This window comes from Colobus angolensis, unplaced genomic scaffold (assembly GCF_000951035.1).
Source record: "Colobus angolensis palliatus isolate OR3802 unplaced genomic scaffold, Cang.pa_1.0 Scaffold100, whole genome shotgun sequence".
In the NCBI taxonomy this organism is placed as follows: domain Eukaryota; kingdom Metazoa; phylum Chordata; class Mammalia; order Primates; family Cercopithecidae; genus Colobus; species Colobus angolensis.
In genome coordinates, this window is record NW_012110920.1 from 2935451 (window position 1) to 2960436 (window position 24986).

Genomic DNA, 24986 nt, shown 5'->3' on the forward strand with positions numbered 1-24986 from the left:
GTTCAAAATGCAGAAATCACCGGTCTTCTGTGTCCTTCGCGCTGGGAGTTGGAGACTGCAGCTGTTCCTATTCGGCCATCTTGCTCCGCCCCCCTAAGATACTCATTTTGAAATGAAAAATGGTTTCCTTGCATAGTGCCTCCATGTATTTGGTTATATTGCCATGGCTAATTGACAGCAGGGTATCTCTGATCAGCAAGGTAAAGGCTGCCTTAAAAGAGCACCCACTGTGTGCTCCTGGACTGGCATGAAGACAACCAAGGTCATGCACATTCATTTCCCCATTCTATCTTTCATGCTGTGCTAGGCCATGGGGCTACAGGACCTGAGGAAAAGTGTGTGAGGTCCCTCCACCACTCTGCCCCCACCAGGCAACAAGGATGCAATGACCTGTCCCTACTCCACTTGCTTGGTCCTACCTCTCTGGGCTAATTTAAAAGGAGAACTCTCTTAATTTAACAAAAGAAAGTAATGTGGGGAAAAAAAGCATAACCTTTCACTTATTTAAAAAACCATCTTCTCCTTATTTTTCTCTTCCATCAACTCCACGGTAAGGTGTCCTTGTTGTATTTCTGGGTTTATTCCCTTTAGGTTCTTTCTAATTGGTACTTTTCAGGAAACTATTAGGACAAAAGTATTACTCGGATTCCAACTGACTGAAATTTTTTAGTAACCTTCAGTGTCAGAAAATTTCAAAGATGAATCGAGGATTACGGAAGATCAAGATCCAGAAAGACCACAGAATCTTAGCATATCTTAATTTGCTGTTTAAACATAAAAATATCAGAGGAAGAGCAAGAACCTGAGGAAAATAAATAAATGCAAAAATCATATGCAGTCCTTGGCTCAGGTGAAGTCAGACTCAGATCTGTCTGGGAAATAGAGCTAAGTGCTGCTTTTTCTCAAAATGACACGTTTGCATCTACTGATTTTCATTAGGGCTGAAAGGCCTTGGTGGGGTAGTGGAAACACTGCTCCGATTCTGCTCAGAATTCAAGTATAGCTTGGGTAACACCATGAGATCCTGTCTCTACTAAATAATACCACTAAATTTTAAAAATTAGCCAAGTGTGGTGATGCGTGCCTGTAGTCCAGCTACTTGGGAGGAAGAAGCAGGAAGATCATTTGAGTTCAGGATTTTGAGCCATGATCACGCCACTGCGTGCCAGCCTGGGTGACACAGCAGGAGGCTGTCCCTGAAACAAACAAACAAACAAACAAGAATTCAAGCACATACAGGCATATCTGGTAGAACTTTGGAAGTAAAAGGAATAGACACTGGGTTCAGGGAGGCCAGAGGAGACTACCTATAAAACAAAATCATTTTTAGGAGCAGAAGTTGTCTAACACAGCAAGCCAGGGCCTGAGGGGAGAGAGGGGGACAGCATTCAGTAAGCTGGCACTTAAATCTATTCAGACAAAGCTACCTTGTGATGTGCATACATTTCAGGCAGGCAAAGAACTAAGTACGACCTGGCAAAGCCATCCCACTCAACTCTTTCATAGTTTGGACCCAAGAACCCTTGTTCTGGGACCTTCATAGCTGAGAATTACCAAAAGGGAAGAAAACATCTTCCTTCCCACTTCCCAAGAGTTGGCCAAGCTGTCAGGAGCAGGCTGAAGCTTCTCAAGAGCCTTAGTGACTCAGCAGGAAGCTGCCCCTCCTGCTGGCAAAATGCCAACCAGGGGCGTAGGTGGGCTGGGGGCAGTGAGCCCTGCATGGAATGCATGAGGAGGCAGCACAGGGGGTTCCTGACTGGCTTGTGAGGTGTGTGAGGCAACTCCTGAAAGTCTGCCAGCAGAGATAAGCTTCTGTTGGAACAAATCAAGGTTTCAAATAGTCAGATTCAGTTATTAATGTCAACATGAGTCAGTATGGTAGTATTAACCAAAATCATAAGAGTGACTTTTTTTGGTCCTATGAAACTTATCCAGTTTAATGTTAGTGATATTTACTTACATGTCACATTTCTCAGATGACTTAGACTGACAGATCAGTAACTAGTACTTAGCAGAGATAAAAACACTTGGGATTTCAATGAATCATCTCCTCTATATTACCCTGGACCCCCCAAAAATAGTAAAGAGGCAGAGAAGTCAAGAAACACTTAAGTTTATTTTTAAGACCTGTTGTCCAAGGCCTGATTTCAGCAGGCTTGTATTTAGTTTTGATGTCATTGTATGCCATGGATGATTGAACGAGTCTCTAAACACGGTGCCACGACCCACAGAGAGAAATTATGCCTCTGACGTACAGTGTGTGGTGGCCTAAGGGGAAGGAGGTACACACTGGAAGACAGTATGACCTAACTCCTCCTCTAATCAGATCTTTAGGACTGGAGGGTGAAGGCAAGTAGAGGGTGTAACATGGAGGCCATGCTTGGCCTGAAATTCACAGAGAATTATCCTAAATTTGAGTTCATTTTGAGTTTGAACAGCTCAAAATGGAGAAGTTAGACATTGGGGCCTTGTGTTTTTGCCCAGTGTACTCATCATCTCTAAGGATAAAAGCAGCAGTATTTTTCCAACATAAATCCAATCATTATAATTCTTCTATGTTTTGTTTTTACATCATAGATGTTGAGATACTGGGAGAATTTTTTAGCTCTTCTGAGCTAAAGGCCTGCTGGGTACAGTATCTCTTGATTTATTATCTGTTTATTCAAATAAAAAACCCTGGGGAGAAAAGAACTCTTTTCCTTAAATAAGTGTTTGATTGCTATGCCTTAATTTGGGCAGGAGTTTTTTAGCGGTTGATAATGACAGTAAATTGATCATTAATTTGTTCTGAAAGACGAAATTTTAAATAGTTATTCATTCTAATATGAAGAAGAACCCAGTAATAGAAGGCTGCAGCATATGCTTCAATGTTTACCACATAGTCCCTGCAATGTGCATCTAACTCCTTGTAGTGCACTGCCTTCCTTCCTGATTCTTATGTGTAAGAGCACACAAGCAGAAAGCTAATAATCAGCATTATGGAATGAATGCCAATCTTCCATAAGAGTGTGGCAGACTGAAGAATCTGGAGTCAGAGAGTTATTAGGTCAGACCCCAACTCTACTACTTATTTGGAACCCACAGGTAAATTAAAGTCAGTGAAAATGTTTCCTCATTCTCAAAATGAGGATGACAATCACTACCTTATGGGACCTCTGTGAGAATTTCGTGAGATAATGAATTGTAAAGTGTCTGGCACCCATTGTTATGATGCAAACATGTTAGAGTGCAGAAGGTGCTCACATAAAAGGTAATTAATACAAAGCATTTTTCAATGATTATGAAGCAGATAAACTCATATAGTAAAACAGTAACAATAATAAATTGGAACTACTCATTTATTCTTATAGATGCCTACATAAGCCATCAATAAAGGATTCCACGCAAATCCTGCCTTGATATCCAGATTTGAGACATCTTTGTCTGAACATTTTTAAAATACAAAGTTCTTTTGTAAAAGAACTGTATTTTTTTCTAATTAAAATAGCAGGGAATTAGATCCAAATGTCAGACTAAGCCTTTATGCCTATCTACTCCCACCTCGATTTCCTAAAAATATCAAAAATCTGTTTTTAAAAAGAATAAATTCACAACAGTGCTAGATAACAAGAATGGGTGGAATTGATGAACAGAAATTTTATGGATTTCGAGACTGACAAGAATTCAGTCTCTGATGGGGAAAACCACAATCCAGATCACATGGAGGAGAACTCAGTTGCAAAGATGAGAGCAACTCTGAGACACTCTAAATTCAGGGATGACAGACAAGGCAGCAGGAAGAAGTACTAGGAAAGTGGGCCAGTAATTGGCTGGGGAACAGTTCAGCACATCCCACCCTCCCACCTTCTCTAATCCTACCACTAACTACCCAAACCACCAACAGCAATAGCAGAAGCATCCACCCCTGGACCTACACAGCATGTGAGGATAGCAGACTTTAGAGGGACTTGGACTGTCAATGTTCAAAAGAAACAGAAAGCCCCTATCTGCAGAAGAGGAGCATTTAAACACCACACTTGGCAACACATCCCAGCTCTCCCCCTCCATCAGACAAGGCAGATCCTAGTAAGCAGAAATGTTATTTAAAGGTGAGTAGGCAAGGAATCTCAAATACAGCAATGACCACATACAGGAATCATCAAATAGTTCAAGAAAACCAGTCCCATAAGAGAGGGCACCAAATTCAATCAAGAGAACCACAAACATCTTTTTGTTCAAACTTATTTGAACAAAGAGAAGGTGACTTTCAAAGAAGTACAGTTGATCCTCATTGTTTGTGGACTCCATAATTGTGAAGCTGCTTACTTGCTAAAACTTGTTTATAACCCCATTTCAATACTCTTGCCACTTTCGTGATCATTCACAGACATACATCTACAGTGGCAAAAAATTTGAGTCACACAACGTGCACATTCCTAGCTGAGGTCAAACAAAGCAACACTCTGCTTTCTTGTTTTAGCTCTATACTATAAGCAAGTGTCCTTTTTGCGGTCTATTTTAGTACCATGTTTCACATTTTTGTGCATTTTGTTGGTGATTTCACTGTTTAAATGCTCACCCTCCCCTCCACCAAGTACAGTGCTGAAGTGCTGGTCTTAGTTCCTAGGTGCCAAAAGGGTGTGATATGCTTTAAGGAGAAAATACATATATTAGATAAGCTTCCTTTGGGCATGAGTTATAGTGCTGTTGACTGTGGCTCAATGTTTATGAATCAACAATATATATTAAATAAGCTGTCTTCAACAGAAACACATTTTTAAAAGGTTATGTATTGATCAGTTGATGAAAATGTTGTCATCAGTAGCTCACAGGAGCCTAACCCTGTAGATTTGAGACATCTTTGTGACGATTCTATATTCACGAATTCAGTATTTGCTTACTCACTAATTTGCAGCAACTTTATAGAGCATAACTTCAGTGAATAATAAAAATCAACTGTATAATTAATATAATGTGGATTTAAAAAGCCATTGTATCTAAGACTAGGCTATATGAGAGTAGAAATCCATCCATTGGAAAAGAGTGGTAGGTTTTCTTGGTGTAGAATTTGTGCATAAGTTATTTCAGATGGTTACATGAGTAGTTTATTTTATTTATTTATTTATTGAGATGGAGTTTTGCTTTTGTTGCCCAGGCTGCAGTGCAATGGTGTGATCTTAGCTCACCGCAACCTCTGCCTCCCAGGTTCAAACGATTCTCCTTCCTCAGCAATCAGAGTAGCTGGGATTACAGGCATGCACCACCATGTCCAGCTAATTATGTATTTTCAGTAGAGATGGGGTTTCACCATGTTGGCCAGGCTGGTCTTGAACTCCTGACTTCAGGTGATCCACCTGCCTTGGCCTCCTAAAGTTCTGGGATTACAGGCAAGAGCCTCCATGCCTGGCCAAGTGAGTAGTTTTCACACCATAGGGCTCTATCAGGTTAAACATTGAACTCTGTATCTTACCGTTGAGTGAAACATTAAAAATGTTCGTATCTTGACATCTGTTTTGTACAACAATGTCAGAATACAGTTTATTTATATGAAACCGTTAAATATAATGGTTTGTTTTACTCAGATGTTTGATATTTATATCTTAAACAAATATAATCCTAAAATAATAAATTATGAATGTCATAACTGAGAATTAAATTCTAGCCAAAGCAACTTTGCTTTTATTGAGACCAGAATTCATTTTACAAGTTCCTTTTAAAAATATGTTGTGCAAAGTGAGGTAAACCTATATATGAATTATTGAGGCTTTTTTGTGACTATTAAGTATATCTAAAAATATATCCTTAATAATTATCATTCTCTTATAATGTATCTCCCCAATACTGTCCTAGAATATCTTTTTAATATGCATCCCTGCATTTGTTCTAGCTAAAAACACCTTCACCCTATTAACCTGTTTCCATTAGCTTTTCTGTAAGAAATCCTTTCAATCAAGAATGGCTCATGTCTGCCACGCTAAACTGCACCATACTTCTGAGTGCCACAGACTGTCTTTAGAAGAATTGAAAGCTATGGGTCTGATTTACAAGGGGCAGTTAAAAAGTTCAATCCTATCGTAGATACCCAACAACTGCTCAGTACAGTTTAAATTCCGGAGATCACCCTTCAGCGGCTCATTCCCTTTGCAGCTCTTTTTCTGTAGTTCATGAATTTCCCTCCACAATGCCTTACTCTGTCAGAGCTAACCCCTGATCAACAGCCAACTTTCCAAATGATTTCCACTTTTGTTATTTCTATTGAATGGAAATCAGTGGTCTACTGATTCTACCTTAATTTGAAACAAAACATAGGTCAGGACAAGCAGAAGCACATCCACCAAAGCAGCGAGCACTGAGCTCTACATTCTCACGCAGGGTCCTGGAAAGTGCGCTAGCAGTTTAGAATCTGAATGAAGAATATTCATAAAGTCATGGAGCCCACCACACCCAAGCGTATTTCGCAATTTGTTATCACAAGAGCCCTCTCTGTCTGCTACAATGGCTGCCTGACTGCTGCTCAGCTTCTGGCACTCACCAGTGGGAAGAGAGAGAGCTGGGCAATCAGAGCACAAAAGCAGCTTTCTCTATCCTGCTTTCCATGAAGGCGAAAGAGAGGAAAACATCCTTTTTTTTTCTAAAATTTCTCATAAACCAAGGTGCCCAGAGGGCAGTTCTAACCAGTGTTCTGAATAATTTACATGGATTTATATCCTCCACTATTCTTTTTGGGAGGTGATTAATTACTATGGCAACCACTACGTCACAAGAAATCTATGCTTACTCAGAAATATTGTGAGTGTGGTATACCCTCTTAAAAAAATGCTTAAAAGAAAATGGGAGTCCCCTAAGTATGTTGTTTTAAAGACAAATTGCTACTCTAAAACAATACAGTTTGAAGAGCTTCGTAGAGTTTACTTTTGTCAGGAGGCAGCAAACAGGAGGGAGAGGAGTTTAAATATAGAATATGGTATGTACTGATAAATTATTAAAGATATAAATATATAAGACTCATAACTCCAGACATGTCCAACAGACACTACCAGAGTGAAAAGTACAAGAAAGGAATCAATTCAGTAGAAATAAATGTTTGTATCCTCATCTGTAACATACCTCAATATATATCATATTTATTTCATGAGCATCAGAAGTCTTTGTACAGATTTATGCTTCTAGTTATAAAGCATAAAAAGCAGAAGTCAAACAAGTTGTGAGTTTACCCTTACAGTTTTAGTAAAATCAACATAGGAAACTTGTTTTGTTATCACTAGTCCTCTGAGCAGCAATATCCGAGAAGTCCATCAGGGAGATCTGGGATGGTGCAGGACAGGAGACAGGCCTTGGGAAAACTGCTGGCTCACGGGCCCTGGAATCCCACTCAAATATGTGTGCATATCTCTTAGGTCAAAGGAGCTTTCTAAAGATCGCATTTGCCAGTCACCTCCAAAGGAAAATGGGAATCAACTTCAGGTTCCTCCCAAGTTCTGGAAGTCCCACATGGTGTTTTGTTTCCTGAAAACTTCATATCATCCTTGAAAAGATGTAGTGCAGACAATGCTAATTATACTACAAAGTACATTTCTAGAAATGAAGGATTTTAACGTCTTGGTCATCCAGAAGAAAAGCCTCTATACTTGAGATTTGGTTTATCTAACATTTTTCATCTTGGATTTGGGTACAGAAAGTTAATTTATCTGAGATGAGATGACAGATGCTTTAAAAGGTCTTCTTTTTTGCCATCTAGGTCGGTATAGTATGATGATTAAGAGAACAGACACTAAAGCCAAATTGTCTGAATTCAACTCTCAGCTCTACTACTTGATCTGTTACCTTAAACTTCATGTGCCTTGGTTTCCTACTCCTTGAAATATAGATAATGGTCAAAAAAATTGAAATGTATTTCTTAGTCTGTTCCTGCTGCTATAACAAAACACCACATTCTGAGTATTTATAAATAGTAGAAATGTATTTCTCACAGTTCTGGAGCCTGGGAAATCCACATTCAAGGTGCCAGCAGATTTCGTGTCTGGTGAGCGCTGCTCTCTGCTTCCAAGATGGTGCATTTTGCCGCGTCCTCACATAGTGGGAGGGCAAAAAAGATGAACACTGTGTCCTCACATGGCAGAAGATACACAAGGACCAAGCAGCTCTCTGTAACCTCTTTTTATAAAGGCATCAATGCCATTGATGAGGGCAGAACTCTCATGGCCTAATCACCTTGCAAAGACCCCACTCTTAATCATCACCTTGGGATTTAAGTTCCAACATAAATTTTGGAGGGATACAAACATTCAAACCACAGCAATGTATTAGGCAACTATAGCGAAAAACAATAAAGGCATTTTCTCACCCTGATCTGGAGGTGACTCTTTATCCATAGATTTTCAAAAACCACTAGCAATAATTAAGCAGCAACTGGCTGCAGTAGTTTCTTCAGGAGCCTGTAGTACATGCAGCAAGTCTAAAGACCTCTCTGCAGGCACTTCTGGTACTCCCCACGTCTCCAGAAATCCAGTGTGGATTCCAGAGAAGCCCTGACACACTCCACCCTACCTTCACCTACTCACACAATTAAGTAGATCTACCTGCAAAGTTAAAAAACAAAACAAAACAAAAACAAAACCCTGTGAGTGATTTGAATGCAGTTGGAATGTAAAGATTGTCAAATGATGTGTCAGGAAGTGACTGAATTATAAGAGAATGAACATGACAAGGTTAAATTCACTAGTCAACCATGAGCTTAGAGAGAAATGGGCCACATCACAGTGAAAATAATTCAGTCAACTTGAAGAAAAAATGTCTTTGGGGATTATCAAGATGAACCAGCTGCAGGTTTATCACGCCTGAGATCAGGATCCTTGCAGAATAACCTGTACACTAGATTGTTTTGTATTTGTTTTTGTAACCGCTTTGTTGACATATACATTATTCTTTTAATAAAAAGGAGCAACTGGTTTTTTAAAAGGTATTTATTTTTGCAACGCAAGCACAAAGAGACCTAAGTTCTTATATATGATAGAGGCACAATTATAAGCATAACAAACCCATTCAAACAGGGCCACGTTCAAATAGGGCGTGGTAACCTCCTAGCACCAAAAACAATGAACAACATCGATAATGATAACAGCTAATGTCTACTGAAAACTAACCACAGGCCAGGTGCTTACAATATATTCTCATAGCATCTCTGCAGGGTAGATGCTACTATCTCCATTTGACAGATAAGGGTATAGAGGCTAAAAGGGTAAAAGGTAAAGGACTCACATTCAGCTGACCTGACCCAGAACCAACGCCCTTAATCTTGTTCTGTGCCTGTTCCTTCAGAAAACTACACAGGAGAACTCCTGAGTGCTGCATACAATGGATTATTTTACTCCACAATGATCAGATTCATTCACTTGCTCAGAAGCACTTACTAAGTGCCCACTGCAACAGAAATCTGCACCAGGAACTGCAGTGAGTTACTAAGAGAAATAAGATTGGGCCCTGCCCGCCAAGAGCCACAGTCAAGAGGGAAGATAAGACTGGAATACAAACAGTCATATTTCAAAGCAGTCTGTGATCAGCAGTTAGGAAGAATGAAGTGATAACGAGCATTAGGTCACACTATTACCTCCGTAAGACTGCTTTTGCTGTTTAGGCACCTACTGGGAAGCTAATTTAGCATTAAGGCTTAGAAAAGAGGCCTATCTAGGTCCTGTACTTTGAATCAGAGAAAAAAAAATTAAGTACATATTTAAATTCTAGATAGTTTAGGGCTTTCCTTTCAAGAAGCCCAAGGCACTAAAAACAGGGCTCCCACAAAATGAATTCAGCTATAATGCTGTGGAAGAGGAAAGCCCATTTCTACTCCACTTGTTGAATCAAAAGATATGAGTCCTGCCTTCCTCTTAGAGGGAATCTGTCTGCAGAATAATGCTAAGAGGAAACAGAGCCAAGAGATGGAACAAAATGTAGACTCCAGACAACATCCTTTTAGCCCCTGGATCTGCTTAACTTGGACTTCCTAAGGACATCAGACAATAAACTGCATGTTTGCTTATCCTAGCTTAACGTCAACTTTCTGTCAAAGGGACAAAACAAATGGCACCAACGAGCATCTGCTCTATAGAACGCTACGTAAGAAGAGCATGGGCTCAGATCCAAATAGGCTCAAGCCCTAACAATGCCCTTGGTGTCTATGTGACTTTGGGCACTTTAGCAGACGTCTCTGGCTCAGTATCTTCATCTTTAAAATGGAGATGGTTTTAAAGGATTAAGCAGGATAATAAATGTAAAAACTTAGCAAAGTGGCTGATACACAGTAATTCCAGGACATCTGAGAGTAACTTCACTATTACCATTAATTGTCATTATCACTGTGATGATTAGTTTTATGTGTCAGCTGGGCTAAGCTATGGTTCCCAGCTGTTTGATCAAATATTAGTTTAGATGTTTGCTATGAAGGTATTTTATAGATGTCATTAACTTTTAGAATCAGTTAGCTTTAAGTAAAGCAGATAACCCTTGATAATATGGGTGGGTCTCATCCAATCAGTTGAAGGTCTTAAGAGCAAAAACTGAGGTTTCCAGAGAAGAAATTCAGCCTCAAGACTGTAACATAGAAACCCAGCCTGAGTTTCTAGCCTGCTGGCTTGCCCTACAAATCTGAGACTTGCCATCCTCCACAGTTACAAAAACTAGTTCCTTAAAGTAAATCAATCTCTCTCTCTTTCTCTCTCTCTCTTTCCCTCTCTCTCCCCCCCATATTATATATACACAGATATATATACACATATATATACACACACATATATACATATAAATACATACACACATATACAAATGTGAATATATTATACTTACATATAAATATAGCCGATAAATAGATAGATCCTATTGACACAATTATTACCAAATGCCAGGGATTTGGTCTAGGTCCTGCTGCTCACCACAGAAAAAGTCAGTCACTGAGACAATGAGTATTGCCAGAGAAGAAGCTTTTATTCCAGTGCTGCAGCTGAGGAGATGGGAGATCAGCCTCAAATCCATCTCCCTGACAAACTAAAATTAGGGGTTTATATAGCGGGGAAGAAATGTAACCTCGTGTGGGAAAACAGGAATTAGAGAGGGGTAAGAAAGAGGAGTTGGTCAAAAGGAAGCCAGTGGTCAGAAAGGCAATCATGATGGGAGAGGGGTCTTGCATCTCATTGTCCGGATGTGGTGATCTCGTAAGTTTCAGTTCTTTCATACTATCTGGGAGGCCTAATGATTGGTTTCCTGAGAAAGGAATTCAGATAAGACAAATGTGGTTTCTCACGTTTTTAAGACAGGGAGGGTCAATTTCTATGTTTATTCAATAGAAACTATAAACATCAATTCTATGGGACAACTGGGCCAGTTTCACAATCACTATGACTACCTAGCTGTTCTCCAACCCTTTGTAGTACTGGTGAGACATGATCCACAACTGCAGACCATGTACAGCTCATTGAAGCAAGCTGTTAGCATACTTGATTGACTTGTGCAACTGCTCTCCAAAAAGCAAAAAATGTCCATACTGTCTTCATCAAAGACCTAAGTCTGACATATCACAGTGGACCGTATGAACATAGAGCAAACTAGTATCTATGGCTTGTATGTGTTATCAACTTCTGGCATACATCTAATTTATGCTTAGAAATTTATCATGGAAAATAACTATTTTGGAGGCCTGGTTCTCATCTCAGAATTATGTATCAAACTGTTTCCCGAAGGATCAATTTTTTTTCTCAAGGAATTAAGTTACTTGGTTTTCACCAATTGATCTGGAGGGGATTTGTTTGTTTTTAAGCAATGCATAAAGAAAACTAATTGGCCCTTCCCTAAGTAAATAGGTATTGATGTGTAAAATTATAAGCCAAGACTCTGGGTACAGAAATTGATTCAGACTGAGGAAGCTAAAAGCAACACATTATCTCCAGTGATCCACAGAGATTTCCTCCACGTTCAGCAAGAAGCAGTGTCTACCCGCCATCTCTTTCCTCCATCCACACTCTGTGAATGGCAGTTCTATATTCATTCTCATTTATTTCCCATTTTCCATGGGGCCAGGTTCTGAGCTAAGCACTTCATTTTTTTTCTTGATTCACTTTCCCACAATTCCCTTTTCTACTCAGAAAACACTCACAAAGCAGTATGTTTCTGGAATGGAAGTGATGAAAGTTACATATTTTGGATGAAATGGGAGTAGAAGGAAACCTTGCCAAATGCCTTTTAAAAGCTGCAACACCTGCTGACTAAAATTAGCTGCTTACACAGCTCAAGGAAAGAATCTGTTCTTTTCTTTCAAACTCTGGCTTGAGAAATCTATCTCCATTAATCAGTTCATCAGCTATTGATTAGCTTCTCTAATTAGCTCTTCTAATGGCTGCAATAGAAAATACAAGGCTGCTTTGTAGGCAACAAATGGAGGGAACCCAACCCAGCATGTGTCCATGCCCCGGCAGAAATTTTAATCCCAGAACTCAAAACTTGGTGGAAGAACATCCATCCCATCACCTTTCATTCATTCATTCAACAAATATTTGTTGACTACAATATCTATCATATGGCAGGCACTGTTCTTAGTGATTAGAAAAACCAACAGAAGTCCCTGCCCTAAAAGATGTACACCTACTTTCATCAGCTTCCAGGTGTGTCTCTGCAAAATGTTCTCACTGCAAAGGCACAGGTCTTTTGAAGCCCCTGCTCCCAGCATCTCCCAGGGATAAGACTCCTTCTCTCCCTGCCCTGTGAGGTCAACACACCTTCCCTCCTCTTCCTCGTAGCCAAAAACAAGCACACCTTCTATTTAGCAGTTTTGTCTTGATTTTTACTTCTGCTTCTTTCAGGATCAAAGATTATTAGAAATGTGATGCCTACATAATAACTACAAGTCCCACTCCAAAGAATAAAAGGATAACACCATAGTTACACTTCACAATTTTCATGTGAACCTCAACTCTCAGACCATGAAGGAGCTCAGAAAGACTCTCTTCGTCTGCCTTCATTCTTGTGTTTCTTCCTTACACATGCATTATGCTAAATATTAATCATTATAATGACTAATATGTTTCAGGCATGGTGCCAAGAACTATAAATAGATTACCATCTTTAATCCTCTTCAGTATAATTATGAGGTAGGTATTCTTACTGTAATTTCACAGATGATGGAACTAAAGCTCAGTGAGTTTAGATAACTTGTCTGAGGTCACGAGGTTGGTACACCAAATGAAATCAAACACTGACCAGCATCAAACTCGATTCACCTTTCTCTTATGCAGTAATTACCAAAAACCCATGGTTTCAAAAAGGGTAGTTAGAATGTAACTTTAGAGTACCTCATAACTCTCCATTTCTCCTCTGCAACTGTCTCCTACCTGGGCTCCCCTACTCAAATTCACTGTTTATACTGCAGGCAGCCAGATCTTATGAACACATCAGTCATATTACTCTTCTGCTTAGTGTCTCCAATACTGCTCAGTGAAATACACAACTTAAACCTCCAAAGCCCTGTGTGATCTGGCCCCTACCTACTCCTCCAGCCTCTGACATCTTTTCCTCTCATATATGGCTGCAGCCATCTGAACCTGTTTAATTTCCCAGAATTCATCACATATTCACCCACTCACAGGCTTCTAATGTATTGTTTCCTCTGCCTAAAACACCATTCTCTATAACCCCCACCCCTATCACATATGTGCACATGCGCGTGTACACACAAACACACACACACACACACACACACACACACACACTCCTCTTTTAATTCTGGCTATGTCCTCCTCTTTTCCTAGTTGTCAGCATAGCTGTCTGTATCAGTCCATTCTCATGCTGCTATGAAGAAATACTCAAGACTGGGTAATTTACAAAGAAAAGAGGTTTAATTGACAAGCAGTTCCCAAGGCTGAGGAGGTCTCAGGAAACTTGCAATTATGGTAGAAAGCATCTCTTCACAGGGCAGCAGGAGAGAGAACGAGTGCAAGCAGAGGAAATGCTAGATGCTTATAAAACCATCGTATCTCATGAGACTCACTCATTATCATGAGCACAGCATGGCGGAAACCACCCTCATGATTCAATTACCTCCAGCTGGTTCCACCCTTGACATGTGGGGATTACAGGGATTACAGTTCAAGGTGAGATTTGGGTGGGGACTGTCATACGCTTAGATGCCTTCCCCAACTCCTTTTACTGAGTGCTCCTATGGTTTTCTATTATACTGTGTGAGATCTTTCATATACCCAATGCCAGCACCAGCCTGGGCAAAGCAGGCTCAGACTAAATGCTTATCAAATAAATAAATGGATGACAACATGGAGTGGGGGCTTTTCACCCAGTACCTCAAGCTCCTCAATGTATTTGTCTAATCCAGACCTGATTTGGATTATCAAAGGTGCCACAGACTGGTATGGATATACAGCCCAGTATGGATGACATCCACCATACAGCCCATTCTCTCTACCCTCAGCGGAACCGCATCTTGGGCAAACCACCCTGCACATCACACACTCGAGCAAACCTGCCCCTGCTCTTCCTTGACAGATGTGTCCAGACCGAAAGAAATGAAAAGGCCCTGAACGGTATTCACAGGTCATCAGGCTCAGGTCAGAGTAAAAGAGGTGTATATTAGTTAGGGATGCTTTCAGCTGCAAGTTAAACCCCAACTAAACCTGGTTTAAAGAGAATATTAATTGTCCCACATAATGACACTCCAGTCAAGCTTCAAGCATGTAGCACTGCAATCAGTTGCTAAATAACATCTCCAAGGACCTAGCTAGTTTCCTTCTGTCCACTGTGTTGTCCTTAGCATTAGTAACATCCTACTGCTGGTTTCCTTCATGGTCATAAAGTGGCTACTGTTAGCAGCTGGTAGCAGAATGGCTTTATCAAATTCAGCAAGAGAAAGAGGCAGCTCCTCCCCCATCTAAATGCAAGTCCTTTATCTTCAACCTGGTTGTACCAACCTGGGACCTTTGCCCACCCCAAGACCAACAACAATCTCCATGCCCTGGACTCCAGACAAATGCCATAAACTAATTGGCTTAGATTAAATATCTGAGGTAAAATGGATATACTAGATGAAAAAAACCAATGCAAGACTCTGGGGAACAAAATCTCAAATGTCAACGATAGAAGGGAGAGAGCACACTTATTTCCATGTGACACAATTACGTTTTTCTCCTTCTGAGGTGGCTTCTGAAGATGTCACATGTAAATACTCTATATTCCTTTTGAATGTGTGGTTGAATTTCTTCTTGCTGACGCTAGCTTCTCTTCAAGTTAATCATCTTCTTCTGCAGACATGCTTATGTTGAGTCAGCATTTAACATGTAGAGGCTTATTGCTTACAGCAGCTATAGAAACTGCTTCACCTACCCCTGCACAGAGGCAATACAAATGATATCAAAAATGTAAGCCAAATAACTTCATTATTCTTTTTTATGTAGGTAGATCCTTGATAATATTATAAAGCAAGTTTCTATCACTTCACACTGGATAAAACACCCTGCTTTAGTGAAGCAACATATACGAGAGAGAGGAAAAGAAAGCTTGTCACAGTAAACAACCTTCTGGCATTGCCCTGCTCCTCAAGGTGTTACATTTGCGTTTTCTGGAGCAGGAATTTAAAAGCCAACTATGTTAACTGACACTTTAAATATATATATACACATATGTATATATACACATATATGGAATAGAATGGAATTGACATACATATATACACATACATATATGTGTACATATATACATATATACACATATATACATATACATATGTATATATACATACACATTACATATACACATGTGTGTATCCATATATACACACATATGTGTGTGTATATATGTACACACGTGTGTTATGTGTATGTGTATATATACATGTATATGTATGTATGTACACATGTATTTGTATATATGTATGTCAATTTCCATTCTAGTCCATATATGTGTATATATACATATATGTGTGCATATATGTATGTGTATATATGTATGTCAATTTCCATTCTATTCCTATATGTGTATATATACATATATGTGTGTGTATATGTATGTGTGTGTGTGTATATATACACATATGTATGTCAAATTCCATTCTATTCCAGTACAGAAAACCTGTCAAGTTAAACCAAGCCCAAGCCCGCTTTTGCAAGTTTAACCCAATATACTGAGGTATCTAATAATTCCTTCTTTGGAGCTTAGCTTTAGCACACAAGACGTTTAACTTCTAAACTCTCTGCATGGGCTGTCTGCCTCTAGGCCACAAGCACACACAGAATGAGTGCTGAAATGGCTGGGCTGTAATTTTATTCTGAGGTGCCAGCACATTAAGAAGAAAGGCTATACATATGCTTTAGAAATAAACTTCATCTGATTTGTCAGAAGGACTTTAGGCTGTATTGTCAGTATAATCACGGATTTTAAGAGTTAGCAGGGATTTAGAAACCATGTATTTCAGATAACTTGTCAAAATTTGCATAGCTCTTGCACAGATATATTCTCAAACATTTATTGACCAGTGTGCCTCTGAAAATCTGGTGAAATGATGTTTGATTCCATTGGTGGAGGGTCCTGAACATATTTCAAAGATAGCAAAGATGATCTCGAAGCTCTCCACGCTTAGGTGTTCCTCTCCGCCAGCTCAAAATTGTTTCCAACTCTCTAGTGATACAATCTGCTCCCCTGTAAAACTCCAACTTCATGGTCATAAAGTGGCTGCTGGTAACACAGAAAGATGCTTAGGGATGCTTTCAGCTGCAAGTTAAACAAATCCCAACTAAACTTGGCTCAAAGAGGATATTAATTATCCCACATAATGAAAGTCCAGTGATATGGCAAGTTCTAAGCATGTAGCACTGCAGTCAGACCTGTCCTAATGTCCAATGTCCCATGTTCTAAAGATGCCTTCAAGTAATGCTCCCATCCTTCTCTGTGACTGATTTCAGTTCTTAAAGGGAAAGCAATCAAGTTGATTACTAAAATAATAACTGATTAACTAAATTAAAATATACTTAACGGGCCGGGCGCGGTGGCTCAAGCCTGTAATCCCAGCACTTTGGGAGGCCGAGACGGGCGGATCACGAGGTCAGGAGATCGAGACCATCCTGGCTAACACGGTGAAACCCCGTCTCTACTAAAAAAATACAAAAAACTAGCCGGGCGAGGTGGCGGGCGCCTGTAGTCCCAGCTACTCGGGAGGCTGAGGCAGGAGAATGGTGTGAACCCGGGAGGCGGAGCTTGCAGTGAGCTGAGATCCGGCCACTGCACTCCAGCCTGGGCCACAGAGCGAGACTCCGTCTCAAAAAAAAAATATATATATATACACTTAACGATGTACCAAAATTGCCCTTGTACTCCATGAATATATACAAATAAAAATACATGTATACTTGAGATCAGGGACCTAACCTTATACTTGTTTGCATCTGCTAACCACATTTAGGACTATGCTGTCCTTAAAGCAACATGCAAATGATATAAATCTAATTTTGTTTAATTTTCCCAGGGTGATGTATATAAAGAAGAAATTTAATGCAGATTAATATCTAACTGGTAGAACTTGTTTAGGAACATATTTATGAATGACAATAAGACAATGTTGCTCTCCCTTCTCCTTGCTTACTTTGAGCTGGGACTACCTAACTACCATACAACTCTCTTAGCTGTTCTTCCCCAGCCTACCCTAAGCACACCACTAATTGACTAAACAAGTGTTATCTCCTCCAACCACTCTCGGCAGTGGAATATACCAGGCAATGGAAATTTCTTTTAGAAAAAAAGTATTTTGTAGACTCTGGCCTTTACATGCTTGCTCAAGAGCAACTAAAAAGGAAGAGAATCCTTGGATCTTAAATCCAATGAACAGCTTTCTAGCTGTGACAATAAAGATGACAATTTGGCAAAGAAATCTTTTTTTGTTGTTGTCTTAATTCACCAAGCCAAGGCCTAACCAATTGCAAGTCCAGTACACCAGTTTACTCTACCTACATTCCCATTTACATTTTTTCATAATCACTATTTTCTTTGACAATTGATATCCAAAATGAACCATCTCACACCCATTGCTACAAATGCATTAAAATGGTGTTTTTCTTCTGTCATTGTGGAAGGCATGTTTTCAGGTTGCAATTAACTTTGGGGCCAGGGAAGTAATAATTAGGGTCTCTTTGCATTGGACACAAACGAGTTCATTTATCAGCCTAAGAGTTGCAAATGATCAATTTTCTAAAACCAGTGCAAGCAAGCACCTCATTGCCTATACTTCTTTAGGCTTGACAGCACCCAGCTTTCACTAAGGAAGGTCAGTCCAAAGGGCATGTATCCCATTAGGGGCAGGAAATAGATGGGAAGCAACAAGGAGAAATTTTTTATATAAAACAGAAGAATTTTGCCTGAAAGGCACTACATCCACCAAACTGTTAGAACAGGTAAAAAAGAGTAAAATCTGAAATCCAAGCCACAGTACTTATTGTCACCTGGAACTGAAGTGTTATAATGAAGCCATATATGGCTCAGGAACATGGGGGGAAACCCCTTATGGGGTGACTGTTCTACAGGTGCATTCACACTTCCAAATATAGCTAGCTCATGGGTAATTCTACACTGAATGCTTCTATTTTTCTTAGGTGGTATCAATTCAGTGTGACTCTAAAACAGAAATGAAGCACTTTAAAAATGAATCATTCTTCTTGAACTAACTCTTGAGCTCTTCCTCCCAAAAAACATGGTAAAAAAAAAGTTGGGGGGCTATCATGAATTAAGTGGAAGACTATCCTCTACCTATCCATCTAAGTGTGTGTGTGTGTGTGTGTGTGTGTGTGTGTGTCAAAGAGAAATAGAGCAAGGCACAAAAGGAGGTTCAGATAGACAGACAAAGACTCATTACAAATAATATTTCATATACATTATTTGAGAAATAACATATACAACATATTATATACATTATATTTAAATATTTATATATCCCCCACGAATATTCAGAAAGGAAATATAGGGCACAAAAGGTCAAGATATCATGGATCGATGATCTTTATCTGTCTATTTTATCTGGGAACTTATATTTCCAGAGACAGTTATGACCCCAGACTTTACAATGCAATCTAGAGGCAGCATTTAAGGGTGGCTGGAGGGGCTCCGGTTACCCAGTCTTTCCATTAGCAGATGGATCAGTAGGAGTAAACACACTCTTTGTAAATCCTGCGCTGTGTTCTTGATACGCAAACACAACTTCAAGACAACCCCCTGACCCAGCTGCCACTCAATGGGTGCTCTAACTCCTCCCCCCTAGCAATCTTGGAGCCATCTCTGAATGAAATAACCAGAACATGAATTTCATTCCAGCACTCACTGGGAGGGTGGTCGTTTTGGTTTGGTTGGTTGTGACGTTTCAGACTTTCTCCGCAAGTAGTTAAAAACTGACTTGCACTAGTTCCAAGGACAGATTATCTCCTGTTGGATGGGCTTGAAGGCCGTTCGCCGAGCTTGGCAGTTGTAGAGGAAAAACGGTTAATTTCGCGAAGCTGCAAAGGTCCTTTCCAGCTCTGACTCCACACACCCCGCGAAACACTTGCCCCCGTCCCGTCCTCTGTCGTCTGAGCGCCCCTCCCCCGCCTCCTGGCGCCCTCTTTTCCAGTCACCACCCAGCCCAGAGGCTCGCGCACGCCCTCCCCGTCCACCCACGTTCCGAGGGTCTACGGGGCTATCTGTGGAGGGCAGGGCCCCTGTCTAAGAGCGCAGTGTTTCCCCGGCCTGCAGCAGGATCCAGATAGGGACAGAGACTCCAGCCAGCCCCAGGAACCCGGCATCACAAAGAGCTCCACTGAGCCCGCTGGCATCTGGGCTTCCCCTCATTAGCACATTAAAGCGGCTCTGTCCCTTCCCTCTGAGCCGCTCTGTCCATCCCGCTGCCTGCCTCTGTGGAGCCTTTTAGGCCCACGCTCGTTTCGTAATCTCCCCAGTTCAAGAGGCACTAACCCTTTCCTGAAGCCTGTCAAACTCTCTTTCAGGAACCACAGGTACCGCGGAGCTCCTGGACTGAGAGGCACAATTAGACAGCAGAACATATGCCAGTGCTGAAATCGCCTTCCCAAGAGGAGGCTTGCTATATACTTTCCATAAACACATATATTTATACTTTTATTAAATATATATACATTGATACTTTCTATTATATATATTTATACTTTATATGCACATATATATAAACAAACACAAACACATTGAAGTAAACAGCCTAGTGCCCTAGTTCATAGATCGGTGGGTTTCACTTCAGACCCTGACTGACAAGGCTCATGACAAAAACGACAGGGGCAGAGTAGGTACTGTGCATCAAAGTCACTGCCAGCCCAGGAAGCCAGTCAGCATTTATCACAGGCCAGATGACAGCGCAAAGCCGCGAAAACCCAGGCTCTGCTTTTAATTTTGTGACCAGGATAACAATTACATGGTGCTTGGCAGCTTTCCAAGCCCTCTCCCAGATGTTACTGCATGTAAAAATCCCAAACATCCAATGGGAAATGAAAAACTAGGATTATTTTAACCAGTTTACAAATGAGAGAATTGAAACCCCCAAAAGTTAAGTTGTTTTCCTGAAACAAAACATACGACACAGGCTAAAGGGGACACTATCACTCCAGCGGCCCAGGCACCAAACCTGGAAGTGACCGCTAAGTCACATCTCATCGCCAGGTGTGATGGCTCATGGCTGTAATTCCAATACTCTGGGAGTCCAAGGTCGGAACATCACGTGAACCCAGTTCAAGACCAGCCTGGGGAACACAGCAAGACCAACATCTCTACCAAAAAAAATTAAAAATTAGCCCAGCATGGTGGTGTACACCCGTAGTCTTACCTACTCGGGACGCTGAGGCAGGAAGTTCACTTGAGCCCGGGAGTTTGAGGCTGCAGTGAGCTATGATCGCACCACTGCACTCCAGCCTGGGTGATGGTGTGAAACTTGGTCTCTTAAAAATATATATTTTAAAATTATCTTAATTCCCTCTTCTCTCTCTCTCTCTCTCTCTCATACCCCACTCCCCAATGCAATCAGGACCCAAATCCTACTGAGCCCCCTCAAATATGCACTGCCCCACTATCCTCACTTACATGATGATGGTTCTGGCTTCTTGGGCACAGATCTGAGTTCATTGTTTCCAAACAGCAGTAGCTTCTTTCTGCCCATCACACTGAATCCCCACTACAAATGTCAAATTTACACATAATACTTCTTTAGTATATATCCTTTCTTACTCTTCAAAATGACTGTTTCCCACTTCTCTTTGTACAACCATCCTACACACCTCCCCCACCAACTAGCATCTTCGTTCATTATTGATAGCCTTGCCTCAGAGTTCACAGAGAAAGATAAGCCACCAGAGAGGAACTGCCTATTATTCCCACCACAAAATCATGGCATCTACCAAATTATCTTCATTTACGCCCCCCATTCTCAGCATCTCCTCTGTACTATGGACAGTGTCCTGGTCCTCTCAAAGACTAGCTCCTCCCCACCATGCTTTGAATTCTACCATCTGAGCCTCCTCAAGGTTTCCTCCTTCCTTCATCCCACTCCTTCCTGCGATTTTTCCCTCTCCACTACATCATTCTCATCGGCACACAGACCTGTTGTATTATCTCTTCCATTAAAAGACTTTCCCTACACTCTATTCCTTGTTAGGACAACATTTCTCAAAAGTCATGTTCTGAACACCTCCACCTCACATTCCCTCCCAAACCACGTTTCCATCTGCACCACTCCTCTGACCTTGTGGTTGTCACAGCCCCAGGGTTCCCTGTGTTGCCAAACCACTGGTCATTCCTCTGCCCTTTCCTCAATTACTCTCAGCACAGTGGACTGCTTATTGCTTCCTTCTGGAAATGCCTTCTTCTCTTGGCTTCTGGATACCATACTCTCCTGGTTTCCTTCCTACTTCAGATCCTGCCTTCTCCAGTTCCTTTGCTGAGTCCTTCCTCTGTGTTTGACTCTGAAGGTTAGTGTGCCCTTCATATTGCTCTTGGTACCCCTCTTTCCCTCTATCTACATATGCATCCAGGACTTATGATCGCGAAATCCAGATTCCAAGCTCTGACTTCTCCCCAGAATTCCACACTCCAGCTTTCTTTTGACCTTTCCACTATACATCTCTAACTTTACTTGCCAAAATACACTCTTTAATTCCTACCAACAAACATGTTCCTCTCCCAGTCCTTCTCACCTTAGAACATGGCGCCATCACTCTCACTCACCCAACTGCTCAAACCCAAAAAACTGGAAATGTTTCTTTATTCCTCCCCCTCAGCTGCCCCATCAATCACTCATCCAGTCCTGTGTACTCCACCTCCCAGTGCAAACCACTCCAGATTACAACCACTTGTCTCCACTTCTGTTGCTACAGGCAACATCTCTTTCACCCAGTAGCTATGTACTTCTCCCGCAATCCGTTCTCCAACAGCAGCCAGAGCGGTCTTTTCAAAACATTAGCCAGGCAACTCCTCTGCTTAAAATCTTCCACTTGTTCTCCAGCCCATTTAGAACTGACACCTGCCTCCCTCTCTGATCTCCTCACTTACCCTCTCCTGTTTCCTGCTCTCCAGCCTCCCTGTCTTTCACATCATTATGCAGACTTGCTTCATCTTAGCATCTCTGCCTGGAATGACCTTCCCCCAGAACTTCCAACGGCCATTTCCTTTTGGCCATTCTAATCTTAGCTTCAGTGTCATCAGAAGAGAGAGAGAGGACTGACCAGCCAAATTAAAGTACTCCCTCTTCCCTCTCGGTCAGATCACCCCACTTTGATTCTCTGCGTATTATTTGCCACTGTTGGATACCTTTTTCATGTTTTTATTGCCTGCCTCTCTTGTAGAATGTAGTCTCCATGAGAGTGGAGGTTTTTTCTGTTTTGTTTCCCAAAGTATCCCTAACAGCTAGACTGTGCCTCTCACCTGACTCGGTAATTCTTTGTTAAATGGCTGAGGGGCTCCTGGTCTGTGCTCCTCAGAGCCTGAGATGAAGCTGTATCAGTGGTCTGGCCACTCATGTTGGGACCCCAGGCAACCCTGACCCACCTTCCTGTCACCCAAACACAGAATGTGACCTCCTTAACTGTGTGATCTCTGAAAAGTCGTACTCCCCACTTACTGCCCATTCTACAGACCTGGGCTGCTGCCCTGTACTCCTCACTTCTAAATAGTTTCCCTGCCTCACATTCCAGGGCATCCCTTTAAGGCAAGGTGCTCCAGCTGAAGACCAGGCCATTTTGCTGGGGCCTTGATACTTAATATAACTACTGTCAGCCTTACTCTACTGCTTCCATATCATCACCTTATAGGTATAGATTTTCAGCGTCATGACTAGTACCAACCTGATGCCCCCACAAGGAGGAACAACCCCCACCAATCCATGATTAGATGCACTCCCAGAATCCAAATTCACTCTTACTTCCACTTGGATATCTGGCTGGCACCAGTGCTTCTCAAACATTCTATCATAAAATATCCATGTTTTTAACAATTCATTGAAGACAAAACTTTTATGAAATACAATAAAAATCAATTATGAGAAAAAAATGAAATGGAAAAAAACAAAAACCGAAATACAAGACCCAATTCTTTAATATTAGGACAAAAAAACATAAAAGTGCTCTGTCAAACTGCTATAGCTATTTCTAAACGCTTACTTCCAATTTCTGTTCTCATCACAGTCTGGCCACACAGTCTGCAGTCCGGCAGGAGTCCACAGCCCACAGTCTGAATAGCTGGCTGCTGTCCTCCCAGTAGCCTCTAGCTCACTCAGCACCCTAGGTCCTGGAGAGCAGATCTCTGTCCTGTAGTGGCTTTCAATAACCTTTCAACAAACAAGTATTAAATACCCACTATTTGACAAGCACTGCTGAGTGCCTTCTCAAAAATAATGAAATCTTCTTTTACCCGACCTGGTCCAGATTCTGTTCAAAGCAGAGCACTTCCCTCTCCATCCTGGCTGCCCCCACCCCACTTAGACTCACCTTTCTTCCCCTCTAAATGACTGCAGTAGCCTCCTAACTGATCCCCAAACTCTGGTCCTTTCCTTCTCCTTTGTCCTACAGATATTCCCCCAGAGTATCATATTTGGGCACCTCTCTGATCATGTCATTTCTCTACTCAATAACCTAAAATAACCTAGTAAGTCTAACTGCTTATTAGAGCATCTAAGGCTTTCCATTATCTGATCTCAACCTACAATCTAGCCTTAATTCCCTTTTCTTCCCTTTATATTGACGCATCCTACAATATTGTCAAACTAGACACTTAATTCTCCCCCAATCTCTTACTTCCATGAATGGCTCATCCTGTCTCACCTCCCCCTCCCTGTACATATTCCTTTCCTGCCCATCTTTCATTGCCAAGGACAAATGCCATCCCTGATCCCTCCTGACCTTTCTCCAGCCTAGCATGGTCTCTCCTTCCTCTGTGGTTTTATAAAAGCACTTAGCTGCATCACCACATAAATTTGTTTCCCTATCTAGAAAGGGAAGAAAAGACTAATCTTTGTTATTAAAAGAATAACATACAATATAATGTTTTATAATATAAAGTATATGCCTTATAAGGTAAAATTTGAGAACCTGAGTCATTGTCTAAATGCTAACTTTAACTCAAACATCTCAAACACTCTCATTAGGTTGTATCAAATTATATATAAAAATCCAGTCCTTCCACCAACTCCTTGTTATGCTCTTGCATATTTTAAATCTCTCCGTCTGCAATGCACAAACATGTCCCCAAGCCCCACAAGGTTGCCTATGCACTGTCAGCACATTAATATTTTCAGAAAATTCTATTTTCTTGAGTTATATGGCAAGGACCTTCATAGGTTCACCCTGAACAGAAGAATGGGATTCAAATCTGTTCTCCTTTTCCTTCTAGCATTCTGAGGCTGGATGAACATTAATAGCTGTTTCTTTTTTAAAAATATTTAAGCCGGGCCGGGCGCGGTGGCTCAAGCCTGTAATCCCAGCACTTTGGGAGGC

The 24986-nt window shown here is 41.1% G+C and overlaps 1 protein-coding gene across 1 annotated transcript in view; it reads right to left on the reverse strand.

Moving 5' to 3' along the window:
- The window catches only part of SLC35F1 (solute carrier family 35, member F1), a 413530-nt gene extending 393512 nt beyond the window's left edge, over positions 1–20018 (reverse strand). Inside the window, exon 1 of the mRNA XM_011937350.1 lies at positions 19954–20018. The gene's annotated coding sequence lies outside the window, so the exon portion shown is untranslated. The remainder of the gene's footprint in view (positions 1–19953) is intronic.
- Between the last annotated feature and the right edge of the window lie 4968 nt (positions 20019–24986).